Below are 15858 nucleotides of genomic sequence, written 5' to 3' on the forward strand. Positions count from 1 at the left end.
TTCTGCAATGCTATAAACACACACACTTACATAGTCTCCAATTTTTTACTTATACAGCTCTGTTTAATTTAAGACTGGATTGAACATGCTTGTTACTGAATCCACCACTGGGAAGACTGGTCATTATATAAATATTAAAGCCAACTTGGATTTGCCAACATCCCAAATAAAGAAGAATCAAGGAGAATTTGAGTAGTGGCCTTTTTCCCTTCTTCTGAAGGAGATATTATCAACTCATTAGCTACAAGCCTGCATGGAGGCCCCAACTGTGACTCTTAAAGCAAGAAACACAATCCTTGTTGTTAAGATTGACTTTCAGCATGCCAGCTGTCCCTCTTTTGGAATGGTTGACCTTATTTTTCAAGTGGAACATGTGCCATCTTGATTACCCAAACTCTTAATTCAATGCTGTTTAATGCTTTGTTTCCTCAAAATATCCCTCATATTCAGCTTTGATTGGTGGGTAGATGTACCAGTACTGATCAGCTTAATTACCAGTGTGAGGTAGCGCAAGGCAGACATGAGGTAGCAGCACACCTTTCCCAGCATTCTGAGGTAATTAACCAAAAAATATTTCCCTGCCACCTGTCTAGCCTTGGAGAAAATCCAGTTTTCTTTCCAAGCTATGAGAACAGGGGATCATAGCAGAATTTGGGAAGCAGGATAGCTTACCCATGTATTTTCTGTTCTTCCTAGAGTCATCTATAGTGGTTATTCCAGAAGCTCAGACTGCTGCTGTCTTTCTTTTCCTGCTCCCAGCATGGTTTCTGCAGCAAAGAAACTGTGAAGTACTAAGGTAAGCCATAAAGGAAATCATGAGCTTTGATCTTCCTTGGTTTGTGAGGATAGGAATGCTGAATATACCTTTGGAAGGATGAAGTACAAACACCAACAAGGTTTGATTTTACTATGGCCTGGCTAAAATTTTAATTTTTTCTCAGTTGTTCAGGGCTTAAACTCAGTGTACTAGCATATAAAAAAACTTAAATTTGCTGTGTGTTCAATACTTAGAGGAAAAGTGCTTCTTACCATGCCTGGGTGAAAACATACATGGTCTATTTACATTCATTATCTACACCAAATTAATATAAAATTTCTCACTCCTCAGTGGTTGCATAGATGAAGTGTTCAAAACAACAGCGACAACAGCAACAAAAAAAGCCACTATATAACATCACAAAAATATACAGATAAAATAATGTTGTTTTACACTTAATCTAGTTTGAATAATTTTAGTTTTTACGTCTGCACTTATACTGAAAAGGCACATTGTGATGTAAAAGTGATGATTAATTCTGGAATAACTTCTGAGTTCTGATGGCTTTTCATTAGAGTGTAACCTATATGAGCTAATGGGTGTATGAGTTCATCTACAAAGACGATATCCATGCTTAAAGCATCCCAGCCACCCTGAAAATTTTCTTCTGTGACCCTGACATATCATACAGTTGCAAATGGTCTATTCTGATGTCATGTTTCCAGAAGACAACTCAAGATTGAGACAAATTCAATTACCTGTGGTTAGATACTTTTTTTTAATGCTGGAATTGTTATTCTGCCATAGTTCAGGAATAGCTAATGGAATTTCATTTGGAAAACAAACCCCATACTTTTTGGCAGGATACAAGCGGTAAAAGATTTAGTCCACGAGGTATATTTTATCCTGGCATATAAGAGAACAGTTGGTGGAAAATGGTTTCTTCTGTAACCCCTTAGAAACTTAACTATCTGTCAGTGATTGCTATGAATGTGGTGCATGACATGTCATGAAAGTTCACATAAATAAAATGGCAAAAGCATCCTGTTCAGGACTGTCTTTGTGGAAGGGTTGAGAAGAAATATATGATGAGGAGAAGGGAAGGACTTTACATTCAGAATTCTTAGCTGTCAGCATCTGGAGCCCTGGCTGGAGTAGTGAGACCTTCTGCAGTAGTTGTCTTGGGGTTTCATTTATTGCGTTATCTACCCTAAGCTAAGGGTAATGAGGAAAGTTAAAAGGGAAATTTATTGTCAGTGCTCATTTATCTATTGGGTTATTGTTCTGATTTGTCCCAGTTGTAACCAGTTCAATGCAATAAAAACAGTGCTTGTAAATACTGAAATTTCAAATTGGTGGAAATTTGTGGAAGTTTAAAAAGTCTGCATGTACTACAAAATTTTATATGAGCAGAATTAGTGTTTCTATGGCCTACCACATTATTGATAGATAGAATGAGGTTTCAGCTATTGGTTAGCTGGTTGTACACGAACTAGTGATTCTTGTCCCTCTTCCTGTAATACCTTTTAGTCAGTTGAAATTTCTTAAGAACTTTAGAAGTGCAGAGCAAGGAATCTGTTAAAAAGACTTCACTTCCACTCATGTCATTGAAGTGCTGCCTGATAAACTTGCTCTGCAGTGACCTGTGGCTGTAACTGAGCTCAGCAGGGGAGCCAGAATTAATAAAATGCACATCGAGACTCCAGGCCCTGCCCATTTAACTACTGAGCTCTAAGCAATTGTAAGCAATAGCCCTTACTTGCTCTGTTTTAGCTCAAATCCACATAGTGAAACTGCTGGAGCACTTTTTTTGCAGCAGTGGTGTGGAGCAGCTGTTTTCAGTTGGAACATTTGGAGTTTCATCCTGTCATAGCAGCATCTCAAAACTTTGAATGTAAGGTTGTGATTAGGTCAGAGCTCTCCTAGAGCATGCAAAGGGCTGTTAGATGACATGGAGGAGATGAGGGTGTATGCTGTGAGAAGCATGGAGAGTCTGTGGTGAATTTGAGGATTAGTTCTCATAGGTCTGGATGGCCTTCCAACGCTGGTAGATTAATATGAGGCCTTTCAAGAGAGACTCTTTCCTGATGTTTTCTTCTTTAGTGCTTCCACACCCAGACGTTCCCACTAATTCTCCATTCACACTGACCTTAGCCTTTCTATGGCCTTTTTGCATACATGTGTGCATATGTACTGCTTTTGGAAGGAACCATCCAATGCTTAGAATCATAAAGGTTGGAAAAGACCTCTGCAGTCATCTAGTGCAACTGTTCACCTACCACAAATTAGCTGTATGTGCCTGTGTTACAGTGGCAGGAGCCATAGGTCATCTGTCTGTTTCTGAAAGTGCAGATGAAGTTGTAGAATGATTTTACTGGCTGACTTACTTCCAGTCTGAAGCATAAACGGAAGCCAGCTGAATCTACTTTAACTGAGGCAAGCCATTGACTTAGTGCTTAGTGCCAGAAAAGTTGTTGGGCAATAACTTTGAAAAATCCTCAGAAATAAGAATGGACTTTGTAATGATCTCGGTTCTTCAGTGATATGTATTTAAATAGGTTAGTTGATTTACTATCCAGTTTTAGTTAAAATGACCACTGAGATCGTTAATCATGATAGCAGCATTAATTGCATAAATATCTGAGTTGATGATTTTTCATGTTCACGACTCTATAAGTATGCGGATTAGATGATGAAATAAAAAATGTACATTGTTATTCCATTGATGTCTAATTCCTTTCTGTTCTTCTGTTTACTCTATTTGTTTATCTAACTCTTGTCATATGACAGTCTGTTAGGTATGTGTAGTACTACGATAGTGAAAAAATAAGCTCAGCTATTTCTAGTTAGCTTTTTGTCATGCTCCAAAATGTCTCTTCTGGGTACGCTTTTTGACCTAGATTCAAGCAACAAGCAGGAACTTCTGGGTTAAAGGAGTGCTGTGTTTGAGTTGTCCTTTATCATATGATTTTTTTTGTGTGTGTTTCATAACTGCTGGAGAATTTACACTCTGGGAATCAGTATTTTTGTTTTAATGGTTGCAATAAAGAAAACTATTTATTGAAGATTTCTGATGCAAATACAACGAAGGGAAGTGTTTTTGTTTCCTCCTGTGGGTATTTATACTTTAATTCTTTGACTCATTTTTTCAGAATGAGAGCGACTTTAGTGTTATATAATAAAGTAGTTCATAGTACAATTAGTATGATGTAGGAAAACAGTAACATGATATGCTGAATTTAAATAACTGGAACTGATCAAGAGGGACATCAAAATTAAATGCTAGATAGGATTGACATAACAAATACAAGATGGCCACTACTTTTAAGTTGAAATACTCTGTCACCCACTGATACGTTCCAGGCAAATATGTTGGGAGACTAAACATTTTGATAGTCTTTCCATTATTTCTTTGAGCCATCAGCTTTTAATTTTCTCTTTCTAGTTAATATACTTGTGTATAATTTAAACAGAAAACTGTTCTGTTTCATCATAAAAGATTTGTCTGTTACTTTTGGTGTGTAAATCAAGTGGACAGCAAAACATTCTTGAACTTGTTTTTTGAGGCATTTGTTGACAACAACAGGAAAAGAGATCACAGAGACCGCCAATAAGTGTGGACATCAATTATTTTTTAATTGTATAGGAGTACAGTACACTAATTAAAACTAGTATATCTTGCAATGCCAAAGGCAAAATTAATTATTAATTTTTATTAATATTCAGAAGTAGCACAAGGAATACATTAAAAAAGATTTTGTGGCTGTGACTGAGATCTTGTTTTGCTTTATATTTTAGCAAAAATAGTATGTTAGCTAAATTTGAATAGTTAAATATGCACTGAAGAGATTATATGTATCAAAGACGAATGTTCTGTTTAGACTAGTTATCCAGTGACAGGATATATGAGGTAGGAAAAATTCTTTAAAAAAAAAACACAGAGCTTTGCTCTATTTTACCTGAGAAGTATGAATACATGTTATTCTGCCATTGTTACCATGGATACTTTAATTATCAGATTGAGTGTTTTAGCTATGATACCTTGTATTCAATAGGATAATTTACTTTCAACTTCTAGATCTAGCTCATCAAATTAGGTTTGTCCTGAACTGATTCGTTAAACCTGGTGTGCTTCTGGTCAAAGTTACTCCTCTATCTGTAAGAACAGACTTTTCAGTGTGCTGTAGATAACTCATCTGGAAGTTGCCATTCTGGATCGGTAGCCTATCAGAAAGAGAAGCTTTTGTGTGGGAACATAGATTTCATCGCTGTAATAGATAGCATATTGATTGTCTCTGTATGCACTAGTTCATCAAAGTTATAGAGTGCAAAATTTTAATTTTTGGAATAATCAAAATTTGTTTAAAAACCTCCTGAAGGCATTTCTATGAGAGCAAAGTTTTTAAAGGGCAGCTTGTGTCTGGTGTTATTTCAAATGTTGCCTCATTTTATGATGGGAAGTGGCTATTAGAAACCTTATTGGGATTTTGCATACTGCTGTGATTTTTTTCTAGACCAGTGAGTTTCAATTTGCTTGATCACTTAAGATTAGGCAGGCAAAAGTTTAGATTTAATTTTTCTTAAAACTGAGCTGCAGAACCTTGAGAGAGATGGCTGTCTCTAATATTAAAAGAAACGCTATGAGTTTCACCTCTCACCTCTAAGTGATCTTGTAATTGCTGTAGTCATTCAGGTACTGCCTAGAAATATGGACACTGCTTGCTGTACTTTGGCTAAAATCTAAGATAAATATATCACAAATCCATACCTAATTTAGCAGTACTACAAACTTTAGTTTTTGCTTCATCCGAAAATCTCAGGCTATAGTAATATATAAAATATAATTTTGTCTTATAAACAAACTGTTGGACATGTTGGATTGCTACAATTATCCAGAATGTGCTTTTCATTTGGTTACAGCAAAGCAAGGAACAAAAAAGTTTTCCTATGTTTTAATTGAGCATTATGTAAGTGTAGATGCAATTTTTGTCCTCTTCAAAAAGGAGTCTGTTGCTTTAGAAAAGTCAGATTGTGCCTACTCCTTGAATTTTAATTTTGTAAGCAAAGGGAAGAGTAGTGACAATATTCACCTTCAGTTTATCATCAATACTGTGTTTTGCGGTGATTCTGACCTCTTCAGAGCTCTCTCCGTAGATTGGAAAATAGCACGAGTAATGTTTCTGGTTCACATGTATCTCTGTGCTTGTGAACAGGCATGCCTGTCACTGAGCAGCAAAGAGGAGGAACCACTATTTAGCTTTGCTGTTGCACAGAGAAATCAGCATATGTGGGAAGAGTAGGCTGTTGCAAACAAGCATTACAACTTTACTTTGCAGTACTTGGTTTTCAAACTCACCTTCAAAATCTGACAAAATACAAATCATTGCTTAAACAAACAAACAAATGAAAATGAACCCAAACTTTCCAAAAAGTTTCTGATCACAGTTCTGGAAAAGCAATTCTAAGAAGCTCTTTTCTGAATTCTTCTGTTCTCCATCCTGAAAGTAAAGAGTGCTGTGTGTTGTCCAGGAAAACCAGAGTGCACCTTATGGAATAACGTCAAAGGGAAGCACTTGACAAAGACAGGCAATTTAGATGCTCAGTTCTGGAAATATATTGACTGAAGATGAAAGCTCTTTACGAAAGAGGCTTTGTCTTCTATTTATATAGAATATTGCATAATTTAGTAAATGTTGGGGACACTATTAATCTCATCCAACTTTAGATGTCTACAGTGTAGCTGTCAATCTTAAGAGAAGATCAATTGCACTCTAAAAGTGCCTGTTTCTCTCCACTGACTATAAAAGGAGCCCGCACAAGTAGCTCAGGTGCAGACAGCTTCATCTGTATTTGGGCAGATGAGTGCTGCTCTAAAATGCTGTCTAGCATGGCAAAATAACTGTAATTGCCATTTAAAAAAAAAATCCTTGGGAATGTATCTCATTCTTCAATCAACTAAGAAAAATAATGGCAACTGCTGTTTTTAGTATTACATTCCAAAGTGAAGTGTCAGGGGTTGTTAGCATAACCACAACAACATCAATCCATTCGTAGATTCCTGAGATGTTAATTCAGAATAGAAGTCTGAAGCCATGTGCTTTCTCAGAGCAAAAAAATAAAACTGAACACCTGGGTTGTCAATGCTATAACAACAATTCAATAGGAAATTCTATCTCCAGTAGAAAAGACAAAACGTTGCAATTAAATTCCATATGGAAATGACAACAGAAATATCCAATGCTGCTGCTGCTGGATCCTCTGGATCAGCTGATATTCTTTTTGGAATCTGAAAATCTGTTTACTGTTTTTTTTTTTTTTTTACAGTGGAAATGTTGTTTTGAAATATGACAGAACATCATGTTCTTCTAAAGCTGTGCCAGTGTCTTATTAGTGGCAAGACACTATGCTAGAAATGTTGGCCATGAAGAGTCTATACACACAGTGCCATCTGTTCAGCCATTGACTAAGATCGTTTTAGCCGGTCTATAAGGACTGATATTACTCTTTCTTATTGTGGACATAGAATTAATGGGTGCAGCTGACCTGATAGTATGTAGCCTGTTTAAGATAAATATGTGACGATCTACTTCCAATGCTGCTTTAATTGCTATATGGTAAAGCAATATAAGAACATCTGGAAGAACTGTGTATGGTAGATATACAGATGTGTGCTCAACTGAATGATTATAATCTAAAGTTATACTGAATGACATTCCAGGCAGCTGGTTCTCTCCTAAATGTTAGGAGGAAAGATGCAAAATATGTAAGAACCGGAGGAAAATACTGAGCTCTGAGGCAAAGGAGATTTTGTATTGTTTGGCATGGAATATACTGATGCTAAAATAACCAAGTCTAGATTCAGAGTCACGTAGATATAAAATATCAAGTTCACTAAAAGCTGTAGGGTGATGGGACTTTAGTGAGAATGAAGGACTGAGCACTTTAACATTAAATTTAAAATATGTTTATTTCAGAAAAATTAACAATTTATCTATTTGCGTAATAGACATCTGTATTATGTACTGTACCTTGCATATATTTCAGACTTGTTTACTAAATTATGTCTCCTGCGAATACCTTTCTGTTGGAAATTAATTATTCTCTGTTCTTACAGAACATCTTTTGAGAGGGCATGAATAGGTTGTTAAAATAGACTGACTGTTCAATTTCTCTCAAGATTCTGGACACTTAGAACAGCTCTAGAAGGAAATCTGTTTGTTCCAAAAAATTAAAATCAGTGTGTTTTGGTATTGAAAAATTCTAATACTGCATGTCTTGAACAGTTGAGTAAAGACTCACTTTGCTTGTGTTGGAAAGCACATAAGAAATGTACAAGCTGTCCGTTCCAGCTCCTGCTGGAAATTCTTCGTTTTAAGATGCATTTGTCATGCCATCTAAGTGGGATGATCTCTTGACAACTGATTCATGTAAGGATAAGTAATTGTCCTGGTTAGATTTCTCTCTTTCTCTCTCTCTTTTTTTTTTTTTTTTTTTTTTAGTTTTAGAAATGCTATTTGATAAAGGAAAATCTTGAAATTGAAGAATGAAGATGTTCTAGGGGATTTTAGATCGAATCTGCTTTGTAGAGATGTGATTGTGTCAAGCTATCATTCATACTCTCTGCTTTAAGTTGCTTTCAGATTCCTTATGCCAAAGATACTGTCAGTCATTCCTGCCTGCAGTATAAGGGACGTCTCTCACTCACAAATGACCTTCTTACAGATTACACAATTCTTTTTGACGTTGAAGTGAAATGTAACTTCTTACAGTTTGTGAAAAAAATGCTAGTTAGCAACCTTCCCTCTAGATGTTTGTATTCATGAATAACTGCTTATTTCATCATGAAAATTATTTTCTACTAATTTATATTCCTGCCTAAGTGCAGATACAAAACAACTAAGGTAGGGCAAGATGGATTATATCCATTCTTTGCCTTTTCTGCAGAAGGATATAAAAGCAGTTACATTGGAGCAACCCAGGAATTAGCTGGGGGTATAGCCATAAAATAAAAGATGAGGAAAATAACCAGCTTGAGTGTTAGGTTGTGCTGTGAGGCTGGATGCACAGTTACTTATGTAAAATGAACACGATTGGGAGTTACAGAAAAACTGAGTCAAATGTCATTTTACAGAATATCCTCAGAGCAGAAACACCACGTTATTTGAAAGCAACCAGTCTAAGAAATGCTGTATTTTCAAGAGACATAATGGAGTGCAAAGGTTGTGAACAAAGCTGTAACAGCTACAATGAGCCACCAGAAGTAGTAGGGAAAACTGTCTTCTATAGCATATGCACAGTTCAGGCCTTTTCTTCACACCTCGGAATGCAGTAAGAATATCCATCAAACTCAAGCTGTTGCTCTACCAGTGAAGATGTATTTCAAATGAGAAAGCGTTACCTGTGAAGATCATCTATTAACTGCTGAGATCTATGGATAGCTCTGATGTAAACCTCTTGTTTTCTCTTCAACTGTTCACCAGCCAGGTAGAGCCTCAAGCAGGGCACCCTTGTGTTGTAATGCTGATTAATGATGAGCCCCTCATTTGAAATTGTCAGTGAATTTGGATAACTGTCATCCACATTTATAAAGCCTTACTAATTAACATTGTTAAAAACTGAGCTGTCCAGAAAAGCTAGATGGTATCACAATTTGCATTATGGATGCACAAAATACTTTTTTTTATCTTATTTTTCTCTTTCACATCTGAACCATAGTGAATGGCTCCTACCTCTGTATGTGTATGCCAGAAAGCTTTGCTCAGCAAGTGATCCATCTGCAACACATATTCCATACTGTTCATTTTACTTATAGTAAGTCTGAACACAGTATGTCTATGCATGAGATAGACAGCATGTCATAGTTAAGTCTGGGTTTGTTGCTCTCCTGCAGAGTTGTCTTTCTTTTTTTATTGACTGTGTTACTAAATATTGAGAGGCAGTGCTTGAGAATTTCTTAACTTCATTTCAGATCCTACTTGACCTACATTTATCTGCATGTGGATAAAATGTTGTTTTAGTAAGAAAATAAAGGTATTTGTTAAACTGTGTCATAAATATATTCCAATGTAAACATGATTCTTTACAGTAGAGATCTTTCAGATATCTTAATTCTTTTTTTCTTTTTATATTTTGCACTCTACACACATTGTCACTAGAAATGATAATTGCTGTATTTTGAGCAGCAAAAATGCATCTCCAATATTTTCATGTTTTTGTACAAATAATTATGCTCTTTTTCTTATGTAAAAATGCCTCTCTATAATTGCTGAGATTTTATGAATCATTTTTAGACACTGATGAGAGTGTTTATTGCATAGGACAAAAGTTGAGAATGTTGAAGAATTTGGTGGCTTTTTTTCCAGGTTCTGCTAAGTAATTGATCAAATAGCTAATTTTTAAGAAAAAAAAAAAAGTTATCTTGAATTCTAAAATGGTTACATTGAGCTTTTATGGCAACTAGTAAATTTTTGCCCTGTCAAGCTTTGATACATGTAAAACATTGAGATTATATTCTCATTTATTTATATCAAGAGTAAATTCTCTTGAATAATCTCTAGTTTACAAAAGTAAGCTAGAAACCATATTGTCAGAATGATTAGAATTCTAGCGGGCAAACAAAAGAGCTCTACCTCATTATTATTTGCATCTGAAGTAGCACTCTCAAATCATAATGTACTTTAAAGACTTCAGATTTAAACAGAACGTCAAGATGTTTTCATGGTAAAATGAAGTCTGGCTTCCCAGGAAAGCATCCTTTATGTTCTCTGATAACCACACCATGACTGAGAAGGAGATAGCGGTGTTGTGACCAGACAGGAGCAGTACATGTGCTGCATGCCTGGATGTCTTCTGCTAACTGCAAGGTAGCATTATATCTGCCTTTACGTACAGTAGAGATTCTATATTAGTCTTTCCTCATACTGCTAATTTTCATGAAACTTGCAGGGATATAATTACCTCTAATTATGCTGTGTCAGATAGGGCAATGAATCCAAAAGTGATTAGGGAGAAAGGAAAGGATTTGGATAGTTCAAGGCACAATGCCTTGGGAAGTCAAGCTGAAAACAGATAGAAAATTTCCTTCTGTGGACCTGGAAAGGATGTCTGCTAACTCTTTTTAATATAGGCTTTAAGTCAGGATGTAATATCATCTGCTTGTCATCTTCAGAGTTAGTAATTTCTTGCTTTTCATTTTATCTCTTTCTCTTACAACACTCTGCCAAATTTCCTCCCGTGTTTATCTTTCTTTTCTGAGTGGCCTCTGTTTTCCACATGCTATAATCCCATTTTTGTTTTCAGCAGAATTCCTTTGTCTTAGGTTCTCACCCGTAATTGGTGTTCGTGATCCTCCAACTCTATAATCATATAACACCTCTTTTGTTTTAACCATTGCCGTTTTAACGATTATAAAATACTGATTTTCTATCTTTCAATCTTTTTAGACCTCTGACCTTTGTTTTTAAAACAACTTTCTTCCCTCCTTTGCTGCCATTCTTTTTCCCTTTGAACAATTTCCCATGGCCATTACCGCAAAGGCACTGCCCTGGTCATTCAGGTCAGACTATTCCAGTACTGATAAATGTGCTCCCACTGCAAGAAGCAGTCATACCACATAAATTTATACTCTACCTTGGCCATTCTGACCCAAATATCCTCATTTTGTTGTGCTACAACTGCAACTTTTGGTCCAAGAAGGGTGACCATGAAGCACTGAATAAAGTAAACTATTTCTGTCAGATGTCAAGACTTGAGCAGAGGAAGATTCACTCAGGGTTTCTATTTTATTTCTTCATCTTATGACTTCTCTAATTCTGCAGTTCATCTCATTGGCTCCCGCCTCATCAATTCCAATGGGTAAGAGGACCATGTCTGAAAAGTGTTATCCCTTCTGTGGAAAGATATTAACTTGTACCAGGGTCCACTCATGTCCTTCTTGCTGGGAACAGGGAATGCCTGGGTTGCCTTGCTCATCAGATTTTGAGGAAAAAGGGAAAATGGAGCTACGGGCTTTGAGAGACTTGTAAAACACGTAAATATTTGAACTAAATATATTGTCAAATATAAACAATTGGCCTTAAGGTGAGAGTGTTCTGATGATCATGTAGTCCTGCAGTTAATGACATCCCAAGGACTGCCAGCCCCATTATGAGAATAGAAAAAAATATTGCAACAAACAGGAAGAAATATTTGCATACAACTTAGCAGATGTATATAAATAGAAGCCAGCTTACTTGAGTCGAAGTTGATGCTACCTTCAAACAGTCAGTCCCCTTTTTTTTCAGAGTTCAGAGCAGACTGGACACAGACTTGTCAATAGAGACAACCTCTCTTACTGAGAAGTTATGTGAAATGCTTCAGAGTCTGTTCAGATTTAATTGACCCTCTTAAGACCACCATTTAATGCAAAAAACTTCTAGAAGAGAAATGTAAATACAAACTATTGTAGCCAAGTTCTGTTTCAAAGTACCTGAGAACCAGGAAATCTTCCTATAGAATCAAGTTCTATATGTAGAATAAAGGTAAACAGAATGGGTCCCTTGTTCCTCTCTGCCGCTCATGTGGATGAGGACTACTACCTCTGTGTTCTTCATTCAAATGGTCCTTCAAAAGAATGCAGTGGTGATATCTGCAAAGGAACACGGACTGTATCTTTTCCTACAACAGGCAGATTCAAGGGAAAATGCAAACTTTGGGCCCTTGTTTGCAGAATCTTTTCCAGGATTAGCATTCAGCAGGAACTCTGCCTAGCCAGGGATATCTGTGGTTCACACAGACATCTGCCTTGTCTCTGTAACGCTGGGAATACTGATGTGAACAAGCAGGTCAGTAGATAAAGATGCATGACCATTGTATTTAGATTTTTGTTTAGCAGAATGCATCACGTGTGCTCAAGCAGGAAAGGTCAGCCACAAAATGGAGCAGGGACTTCCTAGCAACCTCACAGAGAACTTGCTGTGTTCTCAACTTCCAGAAATGTGTGCTCCTGCAGGTCTTTGTCTCTTTGTGTTCCAGTGGTGGTACTTGAGCAAGGTCAGATACCCTTCTTAGCGACAGGATGTGTCCCTGGCAAACTGCCTGACCATGTATGGCTGAAATGATCTTGGTTTTTCTTGGGGTATAGGGATGTCGCATCAGAAAGTGATGTGTGAACCAGACTTTGCTGTCTTCCAAGCACTGAATGACCTTGTTCCCCTGGCAGCCTTTCAGATAGTGTGTAAGGGTTCCTAAATTGTCATGGGGCTCCCTAATGGTGCTTCCAGCATTTCTGATGCTTCAGATGTCTGTGGATAAACAGTATGAACTATAGAAGCATGTTGTGCTTTATTATGTCAGGACAGTATACATACAGCATGTTCTACAGCTTCCAGCAAGAACAGGCAGGAAGCGACTGATGAAGCTGAGGAAAAACTGAGAGCAAGCCACTTCAACTGATGGTGAGGAACCATTTGTCTTCTCCTAGCAGTGTGAGCAGGAAAAATAGGATCTCCAGTTTCAAGATTAGTAACAAATTTGTGTGAGTTGGCAATTCTTTGAAAATGAAATTTATTAAACTTGAAATAAAGCGTTCACCCCTGAATGAACATCTCCTTTTGTAAGCTTGCAGGATTTTGCTCATGGGCTTTTTACCGCTATTCTCTTGTTTGAATGAATGTACCCTTAAGGCCAAAATCCAAATTGCTGAGTTATCATGAAATACAGACTTTGTCTCAGTGTGCTCCTACACTTAACATTGCTCAACAAATGATACCTGCGTAGTAATTTTCAAATGAATGACTGAAAAAAGACAGAGAGGAGAAAGTTGTAGCTGGTGGGCTGCTTGTCATCACCTGAAGCAATGGCAGGGAAAATACAGTTTTGTATATTCTAACACTGATGTGTGTGCCACCAGGTATTTTTTGTTCATGCCATTATCAGCACTGGTATGGATAGCAACAACAGCTTACTTGCAGTGTTAGGGAATGCATGTACTTGAACACATTGTTGACAGATTTTAAGTGCGTATTTAAAATCTGTTGGGGAGAAATGTGATTAGGAAAAAGCAAATTTTCTCACATGGTGAATTTTTTAATCCTAAAGGTCAAGTTCAAGCTTTTTCAGCATATTGGTATGAGGAATTACCCATTAATTAAATAACATGAGTCATATTATGCCATTGATTTTTTATATATTTCTTGCTGTTTGATTTTAATTAATGGGGGTTCTGTACATAGAGGATTCAAGAAGAGGTCCAATGTTTAGAATCAGAACGATAAAGTAAAACATGAATATGGTAGTGTGATTTGCTAATTGCAGTAACGATTGCCATCAGAGCCTCCTACACTGTGCTCAGTGAGATTGCCGTATGTCACAGGAAGTCTTCTCTGAGAGAAGACAATCAAACCCAGAGTTGATTCACTGTTACTAAAGTGAAGAACAGTATGCTTTTAATCTCTTTAGAGAGCATTAAATACCTTGAAGGTGAAGTAGGGTGTATTTACTCAAAAATTCAACCTATATTTTAATCGATAAGCTTCGCATTTTCAGGGAGAAGTGCAGCTACCAAGACTTGAAATGTTTAAAAGAAGGCTGTGATTCAGCATGCTCCTGCTCATGGACGTGATGCACGTTTTGCCAGTTGCTGACTACTGAGGTAGGTAGGTTGTGTTTAAACTAAGATCTGCAACCCTTTGATCAAAAGCAGGGGCTGTATATGTAATTTTCTGTGTAACAGAAGACAGTGCTCTCTCCAAAGATCGTACTGTCTAAAACAGTGTTAGGGCTGAGAATTTGTCTGTGCGGAGGCTTCTGCATAACACAGCTGTGCTGTATGTTTCTTTTCATAACACGGTGAAACTTAGCAGCTCAGAGAAAGCTCTTGCAGCACTGAGAAGTCAGGAAACTAAAACTAGATTGGCAGGGAGAAGAGCAGATGTAGCTAACAAAGTGTTTAAAATGATAGTGCCATTTTTTGTTTGTGTTTATTTTCATTATACTTCTGTCCTGTTCTGCAGTCTTTTAACTGGGTATACAGAACAGTTGACCTTAACAGGAAACAAGAACGTCTTTCATGGGGTCTAGAGGCCATGGAGACCAAATCCAGGGATGCCATCTTTCATGAGGCTGTGATATTCCTGGACTGACTCCTTAGTTAGCTCATGGTGCATACAAAGAACACCTTCAGTTAGTCCAGTCATTTCACTTATTCCACCTTCTGTCTATAAGTGTCAGGTTTGCTAGGATATAACTGGCACAGTGCCTGCTTTTTCCTAGTTTTAACCATACTGTAGGATTGAGTCCTAGCTGAATAATTATCGTTCCCAGAATGAAATAGATAAATTAGTCTTAAACAAATAATGTTGAAATTTGCCACAGTACCAACTTCTTAATGAACTGAGGAACATCAAAAGTGAAGTATTCTAAATGTTGGTTTCCATGTTTGTCATTTTCCGTGATTGTCAAAGGAAACTGAACATTCTGCTGAAAGTCAGGAGCTTTCATTGGAAAGCTTGTTTCATTCTTTCTGCATATCACAAACATGTATGTTCCAAGCTCTGCATACAGTCACTTCCAGCCACTGTCAGAGCATACTATCCCTCTCTTTCTAGGGAATCTTTCAGTATATTTTGGGATAGCTTCACCACAAATGTAACCCACTTTGTCAGAGAAACATATGTGTACAATTTCCTCTCCTCATACAATGTAGTCGCTGTATAAGGCAGAAACAACAATTAAAATTGATGTTACCTATTTAAATATAAATTATTATATTAGGGTTTACTTTGAAAATGTAATATGACTGACAACTAGTCATTATTTTAAATAACTTCTGAAGCTAAAAGCAGTAGACAGTGTATATGCATGTGTGTGCAAGGGTCTTTTGTAATGCTTGGAGGTTGCTTAACTGACACCCCAAATCAGGGAGCATTATTTTTCAAACTAATTTTTATTGTCATCCAGTTTATTCTTTTCCTCATGCTGTGTCCTCCTCATATCAATTTTAGACTAAAATACTACAAAAACAAAAAAGGTAATGGCACTTTCCACAGTATTTCAAAAGGTTTTTAAGTGGAAAAAGGTATTTAGTATTTTTAATAAGCATCTTCAATACTATTGAGTTGGTT

General features: G+C 36.8%; 1 long non-coding RNA gene across 2 annotated transcripts in view; it reads left to right on the top strand.

Moving 5' to 3' along the window:
* The window catches only part of LOC128082448 (uncharacterized), a 366886-nt gene that overhangs the window by 253017 nt on the left and 98011 nt on the right, over positions 1–15858 (top strand). For both annotated transcript variants that reach the window (XR_008207676.1, XR_008207677.1), the window contains 2 exons: positions 697–796; positions 14282–14387. This is a non-coding gene — a long non-coding RNA (uncharacterized LOC128082448). The remainder of the gene's footprint in view (positions 1–696; positions 797–14281; positions 14388–15858) is intronic.

Source organism: Tympanuchus pallidicinctus, unplaced genomic scaffold, assembly GCF_026119805.1.
Source record: "Tympanuchus pallidicinctus isolate F22 unplaced genomic scaffold, pur_lepc_1.0 scaffold22, whole genome shotgun sequence".
NCBI classification, from domain to species: domain Eukaryota; kingdom Metazoa; phylum Chordata; class Aves; order Galliformes; family Phasianidae; genus Tympanuchus; species Tympanuchus pallidicinctus.